This window comes from Sceloporus undulatus, chromosome 5, assembly GCF_019175285.1.
Source record: "Sceloporus undulatus isolate JIND9_A2432 ecotype Alabama chromosome 5, SceUnd_v1.1, whole genome shotgun sequence".
Classification (NCBI taxonomy): Eukaryota; Metazoa; Chordata; class Lepidosauria; order Squamata; family Phrynosomatidae; genus Sceloporus; species Sceloporus undulatus.
In genome coordinates, this window is record NC_056526.1 from 99,722,496 (window position 1) to 99,739,289 (window position 16,794).

Below are 16,794 nucleotides of genomic sequence, written 5' to 3' on the forward strand. Positions count from 1 at the left end.
CGTAAGCCGAAACAATAAATCCCTATGGGATTTTTTCGTATCCCGAAAAATTCGTAAGCTGGGTAATTCGTATCCCGGGGTACCACTGTATTTGTTTTCTTTTTATTATTAACCTTACTGAATGTAATCTGACTACATTACTATGTTAATTCATGATAAAAAAACTAAACTAACAATGTGAATGGAGCTTGGAAACAAACTAAATTAAACTGGTCCATTAGAATCTTATATCCTTGCAGGTTTCTTATAACCACAAATTTATTCCCTGGAAGATTTTAGCTTGCAGCATCTCACTATTCCTAATAAAGTGTAATTACCATATATACTCCACTATAAGTCGACCTTGTGTATAAGTTGAGGATAGATTTTTGGGGCCAGAATTATGGTTTTTGATATGACCCATAGATAGGTTGAGGGTAAAATTTAGGGGCATGTAACAAAAGATGTAAAGAATGAAGCAAAGGGAAACAGTGCTAAAGAATTTTCAAAATTCAAGCAGACATCACTGTTTCTGCTCACACTAAAAGCTGGATGGATGAGAGAACAGAGGAGAGTCAGTGCTTCCAGGACAGATTAAGCTCTTGTCTTTCACCAGAGGCTAGTTCCCCCCTCCTTTTTTTTGGAGGGGGGGCTAAGAGTTAGAGTATGGTACTTACATTGACTCATGGATAAGTCAAATCAGGTTTTTGGAGTCAATTTTTGATTTAAATTTTTAGACTTTTATATATACAGTATACCCAACAGGTAATGATGCTATCATATGATTGAAGATGTTTATTGGTATTTAACTACCTCATTTGTTGACAATTAAAAAAAGGTATCACCTTGTAAGTGAGTAAAACTTGTCATAAGCCCAAATATTAGACAGAGAAAGAGTGCGATAAAACCATAGCAACCAAGCTATCTCCATTTTTTTTAATGGATGCAATTCCATGCTGCTCATTTTTTCTATTTTACCATGGTAGTCAATTATGTCCCACATGACACTTCAGAGTAGTAATTTTCAAACTTAAAAGCTTCCTGCAAATGTCTTTGCATGGGTCTCTGCATGAACATGACCAATTCTTGGTTCATGTAAAATTCTGACTAGGCATGTTACACTTTGCAGTATTTCTATATGACCAGAAAGAGTGTACCTTAGAATACATCTAACCTTCCAGGAGATATGAATGGCAAGTGGAGATCAGTAGTGGTGAGCAAACGCAGCCACTGTTGGTTGTTTTCTAGAGGAACATTACAGTTTCTATGACCAGCTTGAATTCTACTGCCTAGTATAATTGGGGGGAATTCTTGAAATAAAATATGGAGTAGAAGAAACCTTTTCCTGACTGTAATCCATCAGAAAACACAAGCCATTCTTCAAAAATTTGTACAACTGCTTCTTGCAGTCTTTAACTGGGGACCCTACAGATACAGTCTCGTCTCTTCTCCCTTCTGGGAGTCACTCCCCAAAGTTGCAGATGACACAGTAATTACTAACAGCATTGTCTCACAGATACAGCCCCAAAACGTACAGATGAATCTTATCTCATCAAGATCCTCTATGACAGATGCAGCCAGTCTTGGCCTCTCCGTAAGTGTTACAAGGGTCAACTAGTAGTAATTCCCAACATCCCATGGAGGTTATAGTTACTGTTTCTTCTATATCAATAACCAGGACAGGAGCTTTTCTGTATCACATGAAACAGTACATGAAACTGGGTTAAACCTCTTCACATTAAAAATCAGATATACTTTCCTCATCTTGTAGACGTATATTGGGGAGGAGTTAGTGACTTCATAAAATCATTAACATACAGTATGCCTCTTCATCTTGATGATGAAGCAAGAGTCCTAGGTAATAGTGACGGTAAGATTTTCTTATCAGTCTTACCAGTTTACAGAACAGTATTTTTTTTCCTAAACTGCCCATTCATGATCTACAAATGCTGTAATTTTCAGTTTGTTAAAAAACATTACATGAAAAAATTTATGATGAAGTCATAATTATTTTTAAGGGGTAAGGTGCAACTGAGAGTCAACATGGTATAATAACTTTGGACTATAGCACTGGAGACAGGGTTCAAATTCCTGCTTGACCATGGGCACCTACTGAGTGACCTTGGGTAAATCACATTCTCTTAGCCTCAGGGGAAAGCAAAGGCAAAAGCCTCCTTGAACAAATCTTGCCAAGAAAAACCTGTGATAGGCTTGCCATAATTGGAAATGACTTGAAGGCACACAACAGCAACAAGATGCAACTCAGTGAAAATTCCCCTATTCATGCTTCTTTGGAAGAATTGGAGCAGCAACAAACAAACATTACTTGAATGCTCTCCACATTTCAGCAGGCCTTTTGCAGTACTGTAGAAGTGTATCCTCCTATTTTAGCTTTATGGCTATACAACATTGCTCTTCCATGAATTCATTTAACAAAAATACTATGAAAGGTAGTGGCTAGCTACCTTTGAGAATGGTTGTACTTCAGAGCTCTGCTTACTACCTAAGTTAATCAAATGATAAGGAATAATCTACAGAGAAAGATTCCTTTTGCAATATGGATATTTTAATTGGGAATTAAAAGGACATGAAAGAAGCTTTAAGAAAATGGTTTGTTGAAGTTCTTCCTTTGGAAAGGTCATGAACAGACTGACAGCTATTGCAAAGACAACGATTCAAGTGAGTATGAGATGTCACACGGCAGTAATAAATGAATGAATGCAGCTAAAAATAAATCCTCTCTGATAAAGACTGCTACAGTTCTAGTGTCAAACAATCCGTCACTGGATACACTAACAGCTATGAAAAATGAAATTAAACTTGCAGTTGCAGAGGTAATTTTTCCTTTACAGAGATACCTCAGCTTTGACAGCTAAAATAGTATTGTAGACTCCAATAATATAGCTCCTCAGCAAAGATTGAAAACCAAAACCTCTCAGGAATTGAAAGAATTAATGTAGTTCCACAAGATAATCTCACTGAACTTGAAAACCACAGCTGCAGATGTAATTTAAGCTTGTGAGGGGTCCGAGGCAACACAGCAAAATGACATGCTTTCTTTTTTTTAATGAAATGGCTGTCAGATATTTGATAGTATGTGCATTGTTCAATCTCAGCCAGACCACCATCAAGGAAAGGGTCTTTGGCTAAAAAAAATATTATTGTCAAATTTCTAAGGTTCCCTAAGAAAATCTTTCAAGCCTTAACCAAACAACCCAATCTACAATGCATGGGCCCAGAAATTCAAAGCAAAGCATTTAAGGAAACCATAGACATGTTAAGACCAGAAAACACATGCTACTGATGGGGATTCCCACTGAAATTAATGTTTAGTGTCTAGGATAAATCCTATGTAGTCAAAACACCAGCTAAGGATTTGCTAGAGATTTTGGATTCACAGGCTCATCAAATATCCCTAATATTACCAAGAAGTTTTAACCTGAACTTTAGGAATCTACAATACAGGGGTACCCCGGGTTACGAAATTAATTCGTTCCGCCACCGCTTTCGTAACCTGGGATACTTCGTAAGGCGAAAAAGCCATAGGCGCTAATGGGGAAAAGCCGCGATTTCGTGTGAAATAGCGCCGAAAAGCACCAAAAAAATTTTCGTAACCCGAAATAACCTTCGTAACCCGGAACAGTTTTTTTCAATGGATTTTTTTCGTAACCCGGAAATTTCGTAAGGCGGCGCATTCGTATCCCGGGGTACCACTGTACTGAGTATCCTCTCTCTTTTTATTCCAGGAACCTTTCACACTATTCTTACTAACAGAATAAAGCCACAAGATCTAAAATAAAATGTTTAGTTTTAAATTGACATTACACAGTTGGCCCTCCTTATCCACGGATTTTTTTATCCACGGCTTGAAAATATTCCAAAACAGTATAAATTCCAAATAACAAACTTTGATTTTCCATTTTATATAAGGGACATCATTTTATTATGCTATTGTATTTAATGATACTTGAGCATCCATGGATTTTGTTATCCACAGGGATTCCTGGAACCAAACCTCCATCAGATAATAAAGGCCCACTGTATTTATTTTTTCTTTGTTTATACTACATCTCAATGTTGTTAATTTATAAATAAATGATGGGGTAGTAGATACGTGATTAACAGCTTCACCTCCAACTTTACCATCCATTCAGATGTCTGTACTTTCAGATCAGGCACAGAAGAACACTTCTCTCAAATCCATTTAAAGGTTTTGTTCCAGTTAAGTGTTCTAATGTTATGGTTAGACATTTCTCGCAATACCATGTCTACTGTAATGAAACTGTTTTATATCAGAAATCTTATAATGTAAAATGTTAAAATTCAATCTGTGACGAGTTCCCTAGAATTGTTTCGTATAATATAAATGTGTCAATTATAGGCAAGACATGGTGTACAGTGGTAAAATATCTGAAAGCCCTTAAACTAGATATAGTTTCTCTTCAGGAAACACACCTATGCAAGAATGTAAAAAATAGCTTTAAAACGTGCATATTTTCCAGTTCACTTCTGTGCTGGGATTCCCTCAAAAAGCAATGGGATAGTTTTATTATTCTCAAACTTTTTCCACTCGACAAAAAGACCCTAAAGGTCACTTTGTGCCCAAACAGGCAGGCCAAAATAAAGCTGCTTCAGGTCACTTTGGAGGTATGCTGTTTAAATGATGCATGCATCCTAAGAGGCCAGAAGCCACTCCAAAGCCATGCTCGAGCCCTAAGGACTGGAGTGCAGCTTTGACGCAGCTTCTGGCCTTTTAAGATATGTGTGTCATTTAAACAGCAAGCCTCCAAAGTGACCCAAAGCAGCTTTATTTTGGCCTGTCTGTTCGGACCCTTTATATTCATTAGGGGACAAATTGAAGGGAAATATATCACTATAGGAAACTACTATGCTCCTGACACTGGACAGCTTGAATCCTTTAAGGATATGTTTAAGACAGTAGAGAATTTTGTTCAGGGAGATCTGATAATGAGAGACGACTCCAATCTTGTACTCAGTCTTAATTCAAACAAGTCTTCAATTGGTGGGAAAAATAAACTGGCAAAATCTAGAATCATGGAGTTGGAAGAGACCTCAAGGGCAATCAGGTCCAACCCTCTCCTAGAAGGAATACACAAGTCTCACAGCCCTTCAGTCTCAAGAAGGGGACAAAACAAGGCTGTTCTTTGTCTCCCATGTTGTATGCATTGGCTGTTCAGCTGCTAGCAAACTTTATTAGATCAGACAAATGGTTGACAGGAGTAAATGTCAAAAACAGTATTGTAATAGGAATTTACTTGTATGTCTATTTTATTTCTAACAAATCCAACACATTCTGTACCTGCACTGCAATCAATTCTGACATGGTTTTGAAAGTACAGTGCACATATGCTGGAAGCCGCGCTGGAAAGACTTCTCCCACGCCTCGGAAGAAGCAATGGGGTGCGCCGGGTGCGTGCCATGGGAACAAGCCCCATTATTTCTAATGGGGCTTGAGTTTATGCATTTTTTCCCTTATGTGGCAGGGTCCAGAACGGATCCCCGCATAAGGGACGGGCCAACTGCACTCTGGCTTTAAGATTTAAATTATTTTGTATCAGTGTCTATAAATCCAATTAAAAATTGCTTCAGCAACAAACAAGAGTATCCAACTCCATCTTGGGACTCTGAGGGGGAGAGAAAGGAACTGCGCCCTCCCCAAAGGTATCCAACTCCATCTTGAGGTGAAGAAAATGTAGGAGGGCCAATCCCAGTCAGTCCTCCCTTAAAGGAAACTGCGCCCTCCCCAAAGGTATCCAACTCAATCTTGGTCTCTCAGGGGCAGAGAAAGGTCGGCCATCCCAGCAGGCCTCCCTTAAAGAACGGCGCCCTCCCCAAAGGCAATCCACTTCCATCCTGGACTCTGCCTGAGGGAGAGAAGGGTGGCAAACGCGCATCAGTCCTGTCCTTAAGATACAGATCCCTCCCTCTGTCCATCTGCCATGGTCCAGGCCTCAGAGGGAGAGAAGAATGCTGGACCTAATCCCCTTCCCCTCAACCATTCCCTTCTCCTTTTGTGTCGTGTCTTCTTAGATTGTAAGCATGGAGGCAGGGAACCGTCTAATTAAATGATTTTATGTACAGTGCTGTGTAAATTTACAGCGCTATATAAATAAAGTTTAATAATAATAATAATAATAATTCAGACTTCAAATATCTGGGCATTATGTTAATGTAATAGATTGGAACCAACTAATTAGAAGAAATTATCTACAGGTTTTTCACCAATTAATACAAAAATTAAATAAGTTTGCTTCAATTTGGTACCTGTTTATTGTATACACAATATTTGAAACCTTGTAATTTGAACCTCCAGATCAACACCTGAGCTTTTGGACTAACTCATTTTAATTATTCACAACAGAAGAATGGATAAACACACAGTATATTTAGACTTGCAGATACTAAATTAATACATAATTCTTGCCATAGAGTTGAGTTTTATATTGTTAATTTCTTCCATGTACATTGTTCTTCCCATTTCATTTATTTTTTCCTCTCTATGTAATTTTGTTAACATTTGAATTTTTTTTAAAAAACCATACTATGAAAGGACCTCAAATAATTTTTTTCTTAAACACCAAGCATGGATCTAAAATAGAGGCAGCAGTCTCAGCTGTATACTTGACACCTCCGAATTTATTAGTGCTGGCTAATTAAAGAAACAGTCATTTTAGGGTCAAAAGCATAAGTGGCAAAACTACAACTGACCAGGAGTTATTTATCTCTTTCTTCAATAATTTTATCTCCCACTTCTGGTTTACTGTAACCTTCCAAATTAATTAATGGAGATGTTGCTATTTGAATATAATCTCTGGAAATTAAAACCAACTGCTCAGGAAAAGTAACTACATGTGATAATATCAGCAAATAACTAGTGTAGTTAGCACACACTGTTGAGAAAGAGAGACAGTGTAGCAAATGCCAAAGTCCATAATATCTTACTATTGATCCTCTGAGGAAGTTGTACTGAGCTCCACTGTAACAGAAAGGCAGACCTGTTCCCAGGAGTTAAAAGTAACCATTTGTGATGGGTAGGATTATTTTGCAAGGAGGACTGAGAAGAACCAAGAGCACTTTATAAAGCAAAATTCCACACTAGTGCCATAGGTAGAGTGCTACCATTGAAGCTTGGTCAGCATATTTGGCAATGGCTCAGCCAAGAAATGTTATACAAGTCTATTGCTGATTTTAATTAATCTGATGCACTGTTTTTAATTAAAGGAGCTGAGTCTCTCAGCTTGCCTACCATAGTTTAAAAAAACAGCTTTGCTTGCTTACATGTAAAATTGTACCAATACTGGATGATGGGGTATGTAGTTACAGGTTAATTGCTAAGGCTGTTGCTTACGTTTCTTTGGTAGTTAACAAGAAAAGGAGAGGAGGCTGTGATGGGAGCTTCCATGTCAGCCTCATGAGAAGCAGTGGTATATGGTAAAAAGAGGGGTGGTCATGGCAAAGAGGGAGAAGTGAGTGTGTTGATTTTATGGGCAAATGGGGTATCAGCCAGCTCAAAATTTGAATTACTATATGATTTAATTATGATGTGTTAACTGCTTTTCAGTCCGGACAACATATGTCTGCTGGAAATATCTTTGGTTCCTGAATAAAGTTTTCTGATTCATTACTGAATCTTGAGTTTCTGAACTGAAGTAATCCTGTACATGACAGAAGCATGTCTGGCAGACTGGAAGACAAAGCAATACAAGGAGAGGAAGGAACAGATGAATATCATCTTCTCCATTTTGCCAGAGGGATTCACCTTCTGGAGCAGAATCATAGAGTTGGAAGAGACCCCCAAGGGTCATCCAGTCCAACCCCCCACCATACAGGAAATCACAATCAAAGCATCCCTGACAGATGGCCATCCAGCCTCTGCTTAAAGACCTCCACGGAAGGAGATTCCACCACTCTCCGAGGGAGTGTGCTCCACTGTCTAAAAGCCCTTACTGTCAGGAAGTTCCTCCTAATGTTGAGGTGGAATCTCTTTTCCTGCAGCTATGTTCACATAGACAAGGAAACTTTTCACCTGTGGGAGGTTATGTCTGAATATAATCCAATGTGTTTATGAAACTTTCACACAGACTCCTTTACCTGCTATCACAAGATTGATATATTAGCCAAGACAATTTCACTGTCGACAAAGTGTAAAGTATTAGCTAACTTTTTTGTTTGCTGTTAGCAGAGGGTCTGTGCAATACTGCATATCACTGTTTTTGTTGCTGATAGAGGAATTTGTGTGATATTGGCAGAGGTCAATTCTTTGCTTACATAGATTTTTCTGATATTGGCACCTACTTTCTTGGCATTAACAGGTGGCTGGGCAAGTTCATTTTCTATTTATCCCATTGTCAAAAGCTCTAATAGTAAAAGGTTTTCTCTAATGTTTAGGAGGAATCCCATTTTCTTGCAAATTGAATCCATTGGTTTGTGTTCTAGCCTCTGGAGAGGCAGACAAAAAGCTCACTCGATCTTCTATATGACATACCGCCTCTCCCCATACAATCCGCCCCGCACTCTCAGAACATCTGGGCAGCACCTATTGAGGGTCCCAGGAGCCAGACTAGCCTCCACATCTAGGAGGACTTTCACCATCTCGGCTCCGACCCTCTGGAATTCTCTGCCCATTGAGCTCCGCTCGGCCACCTCCCTGGCCCAATTTAAAAAGGGGCTGAAGACCTTCTTGTTTAAATCAGCATTCCCTGATACAGGCCCCAATTAGCCCCCCCCCCCCCGCCTCCATGTCAGCAGTGGCAAAGCTGGCTAGAATGTTTAATGTACTTGTTTTAATGACATTGTTTATAGGTATGTATTTTATAATGTTGTACACCGCCCTGGTTATTTAGAAGGGCGGTATATAATAAACTTTTATTATTTATTAACAGTAATCCCAGTTTCAATAAGCCATTCCTCATAAACTTGGTTCCCAGACCTTTCACAATCTTGGTCACTCTTCCTTCTCTGGACGCTTTCCACGGCTAATATTCTCTTCCTCCTCTTATGTATTTGGGCCATGTACTCTTCTAGAACATATGCCTAAGACGAGGGGCTACTGTTGGAAGAGAGTATGAGTAGAAGTGAATCACTGGTTTTACTGGGAGTGAGCTACTGCCAGTAGCTTTAAAGGCTGTCTTCAATCTATGTAAGCTTGTAACAGGAGGTGACAGGGAACAAAACTCAGGGGCTGAGTTTTGCTTACGCAATGATAACAGTTGGCCCTCTGTATCATGGATTTTTTTATTTGTGGATTCAACCACCCACAGTTTGAAAAATTTTAGAAAAAATAAAATACTAAAGCAAACCTTGATATTGCCATTTTATAAGGGACACCCCATTATATTTAATGGACTGAAGCATCCATGGATTTTAGTATCCACAGGATGTCTCGGAACAAACACCCATGGAGACCCAGGGCCCACTGTAATATTAGAATTGTATTCCATTCCAGTACATGCAAAATCTAAATTCAAGACATTAGGGGAACTTTCTGATATAAGAGCGTTCGACAGTGGACGCACTCTCTCATATGTGTGGGGTCCCCTTCCTGAGATCTTTAAACAACAGGAAAGAAGAACCCTAAAGAACAAAATTTGGCTACCAGTCCTGAGAATAGCAAAATAAGGACACAGGAAAAGATCAGAAATCGGAGCTTCCCAGCAGATATGAATCACCAGTTAGCAAACATTAATCTCCTTTGCATTAGCCGCCCAGCCTGAGGCCAGCCATCAACACAGAACAATACACATGCAAATCACTCCTGCATTCCCAGGCTCACACACCATATACACCCAATTTTTTCCAGGCAAGCATTCTCTGAAGATGCCAGCCACCGAGCTGGCGGAAGTCAGAAGAAACTTTTTGGAAACTGGTCATATAGCTGGAAAACCCACAAAAAATATAGAGGCTGGATGGCCATATGGGGATGCTTTGATTGAAAGTTCCTGCATGGCAGAGAATTGGACAGATGGCCCTTGTGGTCTCTTCAAACTCATAAGTTCTATGATTCTATGTCTGTGACAAAATCGAAAGCTTCACATTGGAACTTCATACTTGAAGAAAAATTCCACATATATCCGCTTGAGAGGTTCCTCTGTATCTCACCAAAGTCATCAATAAAGTGTTAGGAATAGCACAGAGGACTTTGATATGGCTGCCTGGGCGCTGAAGTGCTAAGATGCAAAATTTCTGGAAATTCTGAAGCCATGGAAGGGGGAAAAAAAACCCAGGGGGTTTTTCTAGAAAAAAAAGAACAGTTTGGGAAAAAAAAGTAATATTAGGTCCAAAAAGACAGGCCAAAGTAAAGCGCCTCGGGTCCTTTGGAGGTATGGTGTTTAAATGCTGCATGCGTCCTAAGAGTCCAAAAGCAGGCAAAGTCACGGTCCAGCCTAAGGACTGGGAGCGCAGCTTCTGGCCTCTTAAGATGCATGCATCATTTAAACAGCGTACCTCCAAAGTGACCTGAAGCAGCTTTATTTTGGCCGTTTCTGTTTGGGCCCCATTAGTCTTCTTGAAGGTTTGCTTGTAAAGCAACTTTTCTCCTTTACAAGCAAAAATCGCATTATATATAATTGTGGCTCAGGATAAAAGTATAACATTTAAAAACAGTAAAAGTACAGGTTTAAGAAATGAATTTACTTTTTTAAACAATATTTTTCTTACAACTAGAACCACAAGGTCTGAAACTGTAAGGAGCCCCTGGACAATTAATACAGTATCTGATTTTGCCAGCTATAAAGCAAACAAAACAAAACAAAACAACCCCATTAAAAGCAGGAAAAATTGACAGAACAAACAAAGACAATTTTTTGTCTCTTCTGTCAAACAGACATAAAAGCACATATTCTATTTAAAAATGGGAAAAGAAACAATGCCAGGAATGGCAATTTGTGAGATACAGTTAGGGATTCCATAAACCCGGTGGTCGCCGGAAAAGCACGCTTTTGGGGACCCCTCCCGGTCACGGTCCGTTTTGGCCCCCAGCATGCATTGTCCCGGCCCCACGTGCAGGCCTCGGAAGCAGGAGCTTGTCGCCTGCTTGTTTGCCAGCTGGCCATTGGCCAGCTGCCCAATGGGGACGGGCTCCCTCTGCGCGCGCCTCCCACGTCAGCAGGGGCGGGGCAGCAATCGCGGCCACCCCCCCGCGCACCTTCCTGGCCTTTAAGGAGGCCTGGGACTCCTTAAGGCCAGGGAAGAGGGAGGGGCCGGTGGCGATCGCAGTCGGCTCTCCGTCCTTTTCCTGGCTTCTAAGGAAGCTGGAGCCTCCTTAAGAGCAGGGAAGAAGAAGGAAGAGCGCGTGGCGATCGCAGCCGGCTCTCCCTCTCTTTCCTGGCTTCTAAGGAGGCCTTGTTCTCCTCAGAAGCCAAGGAGGGACACTTTTTTATGTAGGACACTTTTTTTATAATGGAGGACGCCTCGTGCCCTTTCCTGGCCTTTAAGGAGGTCTCGGTCTCCTTGGAGGCCAGGAAGCGGCGGGGGGTGTCCTCCATTTAAAAAAAAAGGGGGGGGGAGGGGGGAAAAGTGTCCTACATTTGAAAATGTTGTCCTACATTTGTCCCGTCTGGCGGTCTGAGGATGGAACCCAGATACAGTTCACCCTTGCCTTATGGCGGGGGATCCGTTCCGGACCCACCGCGTAAGGCGAATTCCGCCTATGCTCGAGCCCCATTGGAAAACAATGGGGTTAGTCTGCGGCAGCATGCGGGCGCCCTGCGGCTTGAGTGCATACTCTCAAGACTGCGCAAAACGCGCCCGCATATAACACGGGCGCACTGTACTAATACATCAGGGGTTCCCAACATGGAAGTCACCAGGTTGGGAATCCCCCCTGCCTGCTCCCTCCCCTTCTCCTCGTGGGACCGGCGCTGGGCAGGCACCACACTGGGGAAGGGGCGAGGCTCTCTCCTTTCCCTTCTCCTTGCGAGTGCCGGGAAGGAGGGACGGGGAGCCGCCTCCTCCTCCCCTCCTTCCCATGGCTGCAGCATCCGTGGTGAGGAGGGACGGGGGGCCTCCTCCTCCCTTCCGCGGCTGCAGGCACCCGCGGTGAGGAGAGGGACGGGCTGCCTCCTCTTCCTCCTGCGCTGCAGGCACCCACGGGAAGGAAGGACGGTGGGGCTGCTCCTCCTTCTCCCCGCAGCTGCCAGGCAACCGCGGGGAGAAGGGGACGGGACTCCAACCTCAGCACCTTGCAGCTGGAAGTCCCGCCCCTTCTCCCTCGCACTCCCTAATGTTTGGGGGCTGGGAAGGGGCGGACTTTCGGCTGCAAAGCCTGCTGGGGCTTGTAGGCGGCCAAAAGTCCCACCCCTTCCCGGCCTCCCAACCAATGGGGGTCCGGCCCAATAAAGTTGGGAATCGCTGTTACACATAGTATACCTGAAAGCTTACTTTCTCCATAGCTTTAGAAATGAACGCCTTATCTGAAGTTTATTCTCCACTCTAAAATGGAATATTCCAAAACCCGTTTCCCCACTTTACCTGGAAAAAAAAGTTTTTGGAAAAAGCATATCCAATTCCATCTCCCCTCACCAGGTCTTTATATCTTAAGAATGCATCCATGCAATTAGCTTAAAACATGGCTTTTTATTAAGCTTTAGGGAATGAGTTATAGAACAAAAAACTGTATGGGTGTCAATTTATTGTAAACCTCCTTTAAATCAAATGGAACAGCTTGTCCCAAAAAACTACAGTCGCCCTCCTAATGTGTGAATATACGTGGAGGGAACGCCTCCATATTGCAATGGCGTGCAACTTCATTCAAGCCTATGGGCTTGAATAGCGCGAGCCGGAATGGATCCCCCATGAAAAAGGAGGGCCAACTGTATAAATTTTGAAGATCTCCATAGCTAATGGAAATAGAACAAGCTGAAAATTAGAGGTGCATGCCATTTTAAAATAAAAGGAAGAAAGGAGTCTATTTGAATATCAAGATGTATCTCTGGAGTACAAGTGCTTTGGAACTCTGTATCAGAGGTTTTCTCTAGAATTGTTGAATAAAAACACATCCTCTCCATTGGCTACAATGGGAGGGCTAGTGGAAGTGGCAGACCAAAACCTTGTAGAAATCCTGTTGGGTACATGATAAATGACAATGAAGGTAGTAAAAAAACTGCATAACAGGAGAATGCTTTCTATAACATCCTAGTGTTTGGTAATGGTAAACATTTGATAGCCAATGTGGTTAGTTGCTTGAATCATACTACAGAACAATAGAGTTGGAAGAGTGTAGATTACTCTAAGACCAGGGTTTGACTTCCTACTCAGCCATGGAAACCCACTGGGTGACCTTGGATGAGTCACACACTCACAGCCAGAAAGCCCTTAGGTTGCCACAAGTAAGAAAAGACTAGAAGGCACAACAACAAATTCCTGAAAATAGCCAAAAAGAGGACCAACATAGTTTAATGGTTTGAGCGTTGGATTAGGACACTGGGAGACCAGGGTTTAAAATCCTGACTTGGCCATGGAAACTCTTTCAGCCTCAGAGGATGACAATGGCAACCACCTTCGGAAGAAACTGCCAAAAACCCATCATAAGGTTGCCATAAGTGGAAATGACTTGAAGCACACACAAGCAAACAAGTCCTAAAAACACCCAGATCCTGTCTGATTTTGGAAGCTAAGCAGGATCAGCCTAGTGAGTATTTAGATGGGAGACATCCAAAAAATACCAGGAAGGCAAAAGACAAACCCACACTTGAACAGTCTAGCCAAGAAACCCCTATGACAGGTTTGCCTCAGGGTCACCAGCCTGTTACAGACTGCCAAAAAAAGCTGCTTCGGGTCTCTTGGAGGTATGCTATTTAAATGATGCATGGGTCCTAAGAGTCCGGAGGTCGCGCCAAAGCCACACTCCATTCCTAAGCACTGAGTGCAGCTTTGTGCAGCTTCCGGATCTTAGGACCATGCATCATTTAAACAGCATACCTCCAAAGAGACCGAACAGTTTATTTTGGCAGTCTTAACAGCCCATAAGTTGGAAATGATTTGAAAGCACACAACAAGCTATATTTCAGAGGAGAACTGCGGCAAATCCACCTGTATTGTGAGGAACTGCCTGTGAAATGTAGAGGTCGCCTAAGTTGACAGTTAATTTGAACACATATACACACACAAGCAAAAAGCCACTTCTGGTTTTACCTCCAAATTTTTGTAGCGAGTTTGGGTATAGAAGATGGCAAATGTGGTTTGGGGTGATTTTTTTTTGCCTGAAAAATGTAAAGGGGCTGCTGATGGATTTGGGAGCCCATTAAAAATGTTGGAGGGCACACTTCGTCAACCCTGCTGCATGGCTTAGTGTGATACTGTAGCTGAACACATTGTAGGCCTCCTCTGCAAGAAATAAGTCCCTCTCAGGTTGCATCGCACTGCAGAAATCATGCAGTTTGACCCTCTTTAACTGTCATGGCTCAGTGCTATGGAATCCTGGGATCTGTAGTTGCCAGAGCTCTCGGACAGAGAAGACTCAATGCACAAAACTAACAAAGCTATAATTCCTAGCATGGGACTGTGCAGTTAAAATGGGGTCAAACTGGATTATTTCTGCAATGTAGATATAGCCCAGTTTCAAAAGGACTATTTCTAAGATATCTCCATAATGTTTTGTCCAAAGTGCTTGAGACTCAGTGGGTCTCTACAGAAACTAAGCACAGCTGAGAAATAGAAGGAAAACTAAAATACTTGTTGTTGCTTTCAAGTCATTTCCATTTTATGGTGACCCTATCATGGGATTTTCTTGGCAAATTTCTTCAGAGGTGGGTTTGCCTGGTCCATCCTAGGCTGAGAGAGTGTGACTTATGTGCCTTTAAAATAGCGGTTCCTAGGAAGCGCCTCTGAATATTTAAACTTGAAGCCTTTTAAAGGGAACAATAATTTTTCTGGAATTTAGACCATAATATTTTTACATTTAGCGATCAGCAAGGGCAGCACTTTTATCGAGCTTGAAAGCTAGATCCGCACTGATGAAATAATCCGTTTAACTACCCTAGCTCAAGGAATTCTGGGAATTGTTTTGCCCGGGTGGCACAGTGATTAAATGTCAGTACTGCAGCACTCACTCATAAGCCACAAGGTTGTAGTTTAATCCCAGCCAGGGGCCCAGGGTGACTCAGACTGGCATCGCTAAAATGAGTACCCAGATTGTTGGGGGCAATTGGCTTACACTTTGTAAACTGCTTAGGGAGTGCTTAAGTGCACTGATAAGAGGTTATAGAAATGTACTTCTTATGCTATTTGTTGTGGCTCCAGAGCACAGCCGAACTGGCTCCAGGTGGCTTCCTAACGGCTTTGTATAGTGCTGTTCTTCAGAGATGCCACCCAAAGCCGCCGTAATGGAAGAGTGCCTAGTGATGGATGGGAAAGGGAAATTGAGGCAAGGCAGCTTTCTCGCACACAAAGAAAGAGAGGGCAGTTTACTATAGACAGAAAGGGATTTTACATCCTAATCCTAGACACCTTGTAATAAGTGCCCTGCTCCTCTTCGTCTCTCCCCAGAACCTCAGAGCCAGCTGGCCCAATGGCTTGAGTGTTGGGCTACCACTCTGGAGACCAGGGTTCGAAATCCTGGCTGAGCCACGGAACCCACTGGCTGACCTTGGACAAGCACACACCCGACCTCAGAGGATGGCAATGGCAAACCCCCTCAGAGCAAATCTGGCCAAAAACCCATTCACAGGGAGGCCATGAATCAGAATGACTTGAAGACACACAACCATGCAACGACGACTAGGCTAGCTCTCCACACTGCAGAAATAATCCGGTTTGATACTGTTTAACTGCCATGCTGTGGTAGAATTTTAAATAAATTTACTTGCTCAGAAGTTAAAATGATAGTCTAAAATGAGAGCAAAAGTTGTTTATTCCAGGTGCATGTCAAATTCTGTTTTGGAATGTAAACATTTTGGAAATGGCTCCTAACTTAAAATTTTAACCCAATAAAAGGAAGTGCTGCGTAAACAGTTTAAGGACTGAGAAACAAAAAATAGATAAAGATTGATGGACGTGAGGTAGAGACGTAGCTAGGATAACAGGGTGTTAATGTTTAATCATGTCACCAATGAAAATGTGATTTGTAGTTTCTTCGTTCAAATACTATAAAAACTGGTCTCAGAATTTGGAATATGAATTTCCTCTAGGAAAAATGCTATTTCCTTTCCAATCGACTCCTTGGTCTCCCGCGATTTCTGGTAAAATTCAGGTTTTAAAACAATCATTACAATGCTCGAGGCTATGCCCGCCAACCCGGCTCCTAAGCGTGGCTGCGTCCTTCTGGCCCCGTCTCCTTGCCAGTCCCAGCCAGCCCCCCTCGACAGAGCCCTCCTCTTCCCGCCTCTCTCACCGGTGGCTCGGCGGCAGAGTCGTCGGTGGGCTCCAGGGCCGGAAGGCCCACCCTTTCCCCGGCCAGGGAGGAGCGGAGGGCCGGCCGCCAGTCCTCTGCTCAGGTTCAGTGCCGCCGTCTCCTTTCGGTGGTTTGAATTTGGCGCCCGGCAGGGATGTTCGGCCCAGTGACAGCATCAGCCAATCAGCTGCTCCTACAGGGCGCCCCCCTTCCATGCCGCGGAAGAGCAGTCAGGAGGAGAAAAAAGGGACGGGGCCTCAAAGGGGGAGGAGCGAAGGGAGAGGGCTGGCATTGGAGCGCCCCTCAATACACTTCTCCTCTGCTGGGGAACCTCTCTCTCCATTCTATAGCCGAGTCTGTTGAGGGGCAAGAGGATCGGGATTAGTGTCTGCGGCGCAAGACGTCAGGTTGCCAGTCGACTCACGGAGACCCCCCCCTCTGTTTCTCAGGCGAGGAAAACTCAGTGG

General features: G+C 42.7%; 1 protein-coding gene across 3 annotated transcripts in view; it reads right to left on the reverse strand.

Moving 5' to 3' along the window:
- Positions 1–16,449, reverse strand: part of FOXM1 (forkhead box M1) — a 61,541-nt gene extending 45,092 nt beyond the window's left edge. For all 3 annotated transcript variants that reach the window (XM_042470896.1, XM_042470894.1, XM_042470893.1), the window contains exon 1: positions 16,328–16,449. The gene's annotated coding sequence lies outside the window, so the exon portion shown is untranslated. The remainder of the gene's footprint in view (positions 1–16,327) is intronic.
- Between the last annotated feature and the right edge of the window lie 345 nt (positions 16,450–16,794).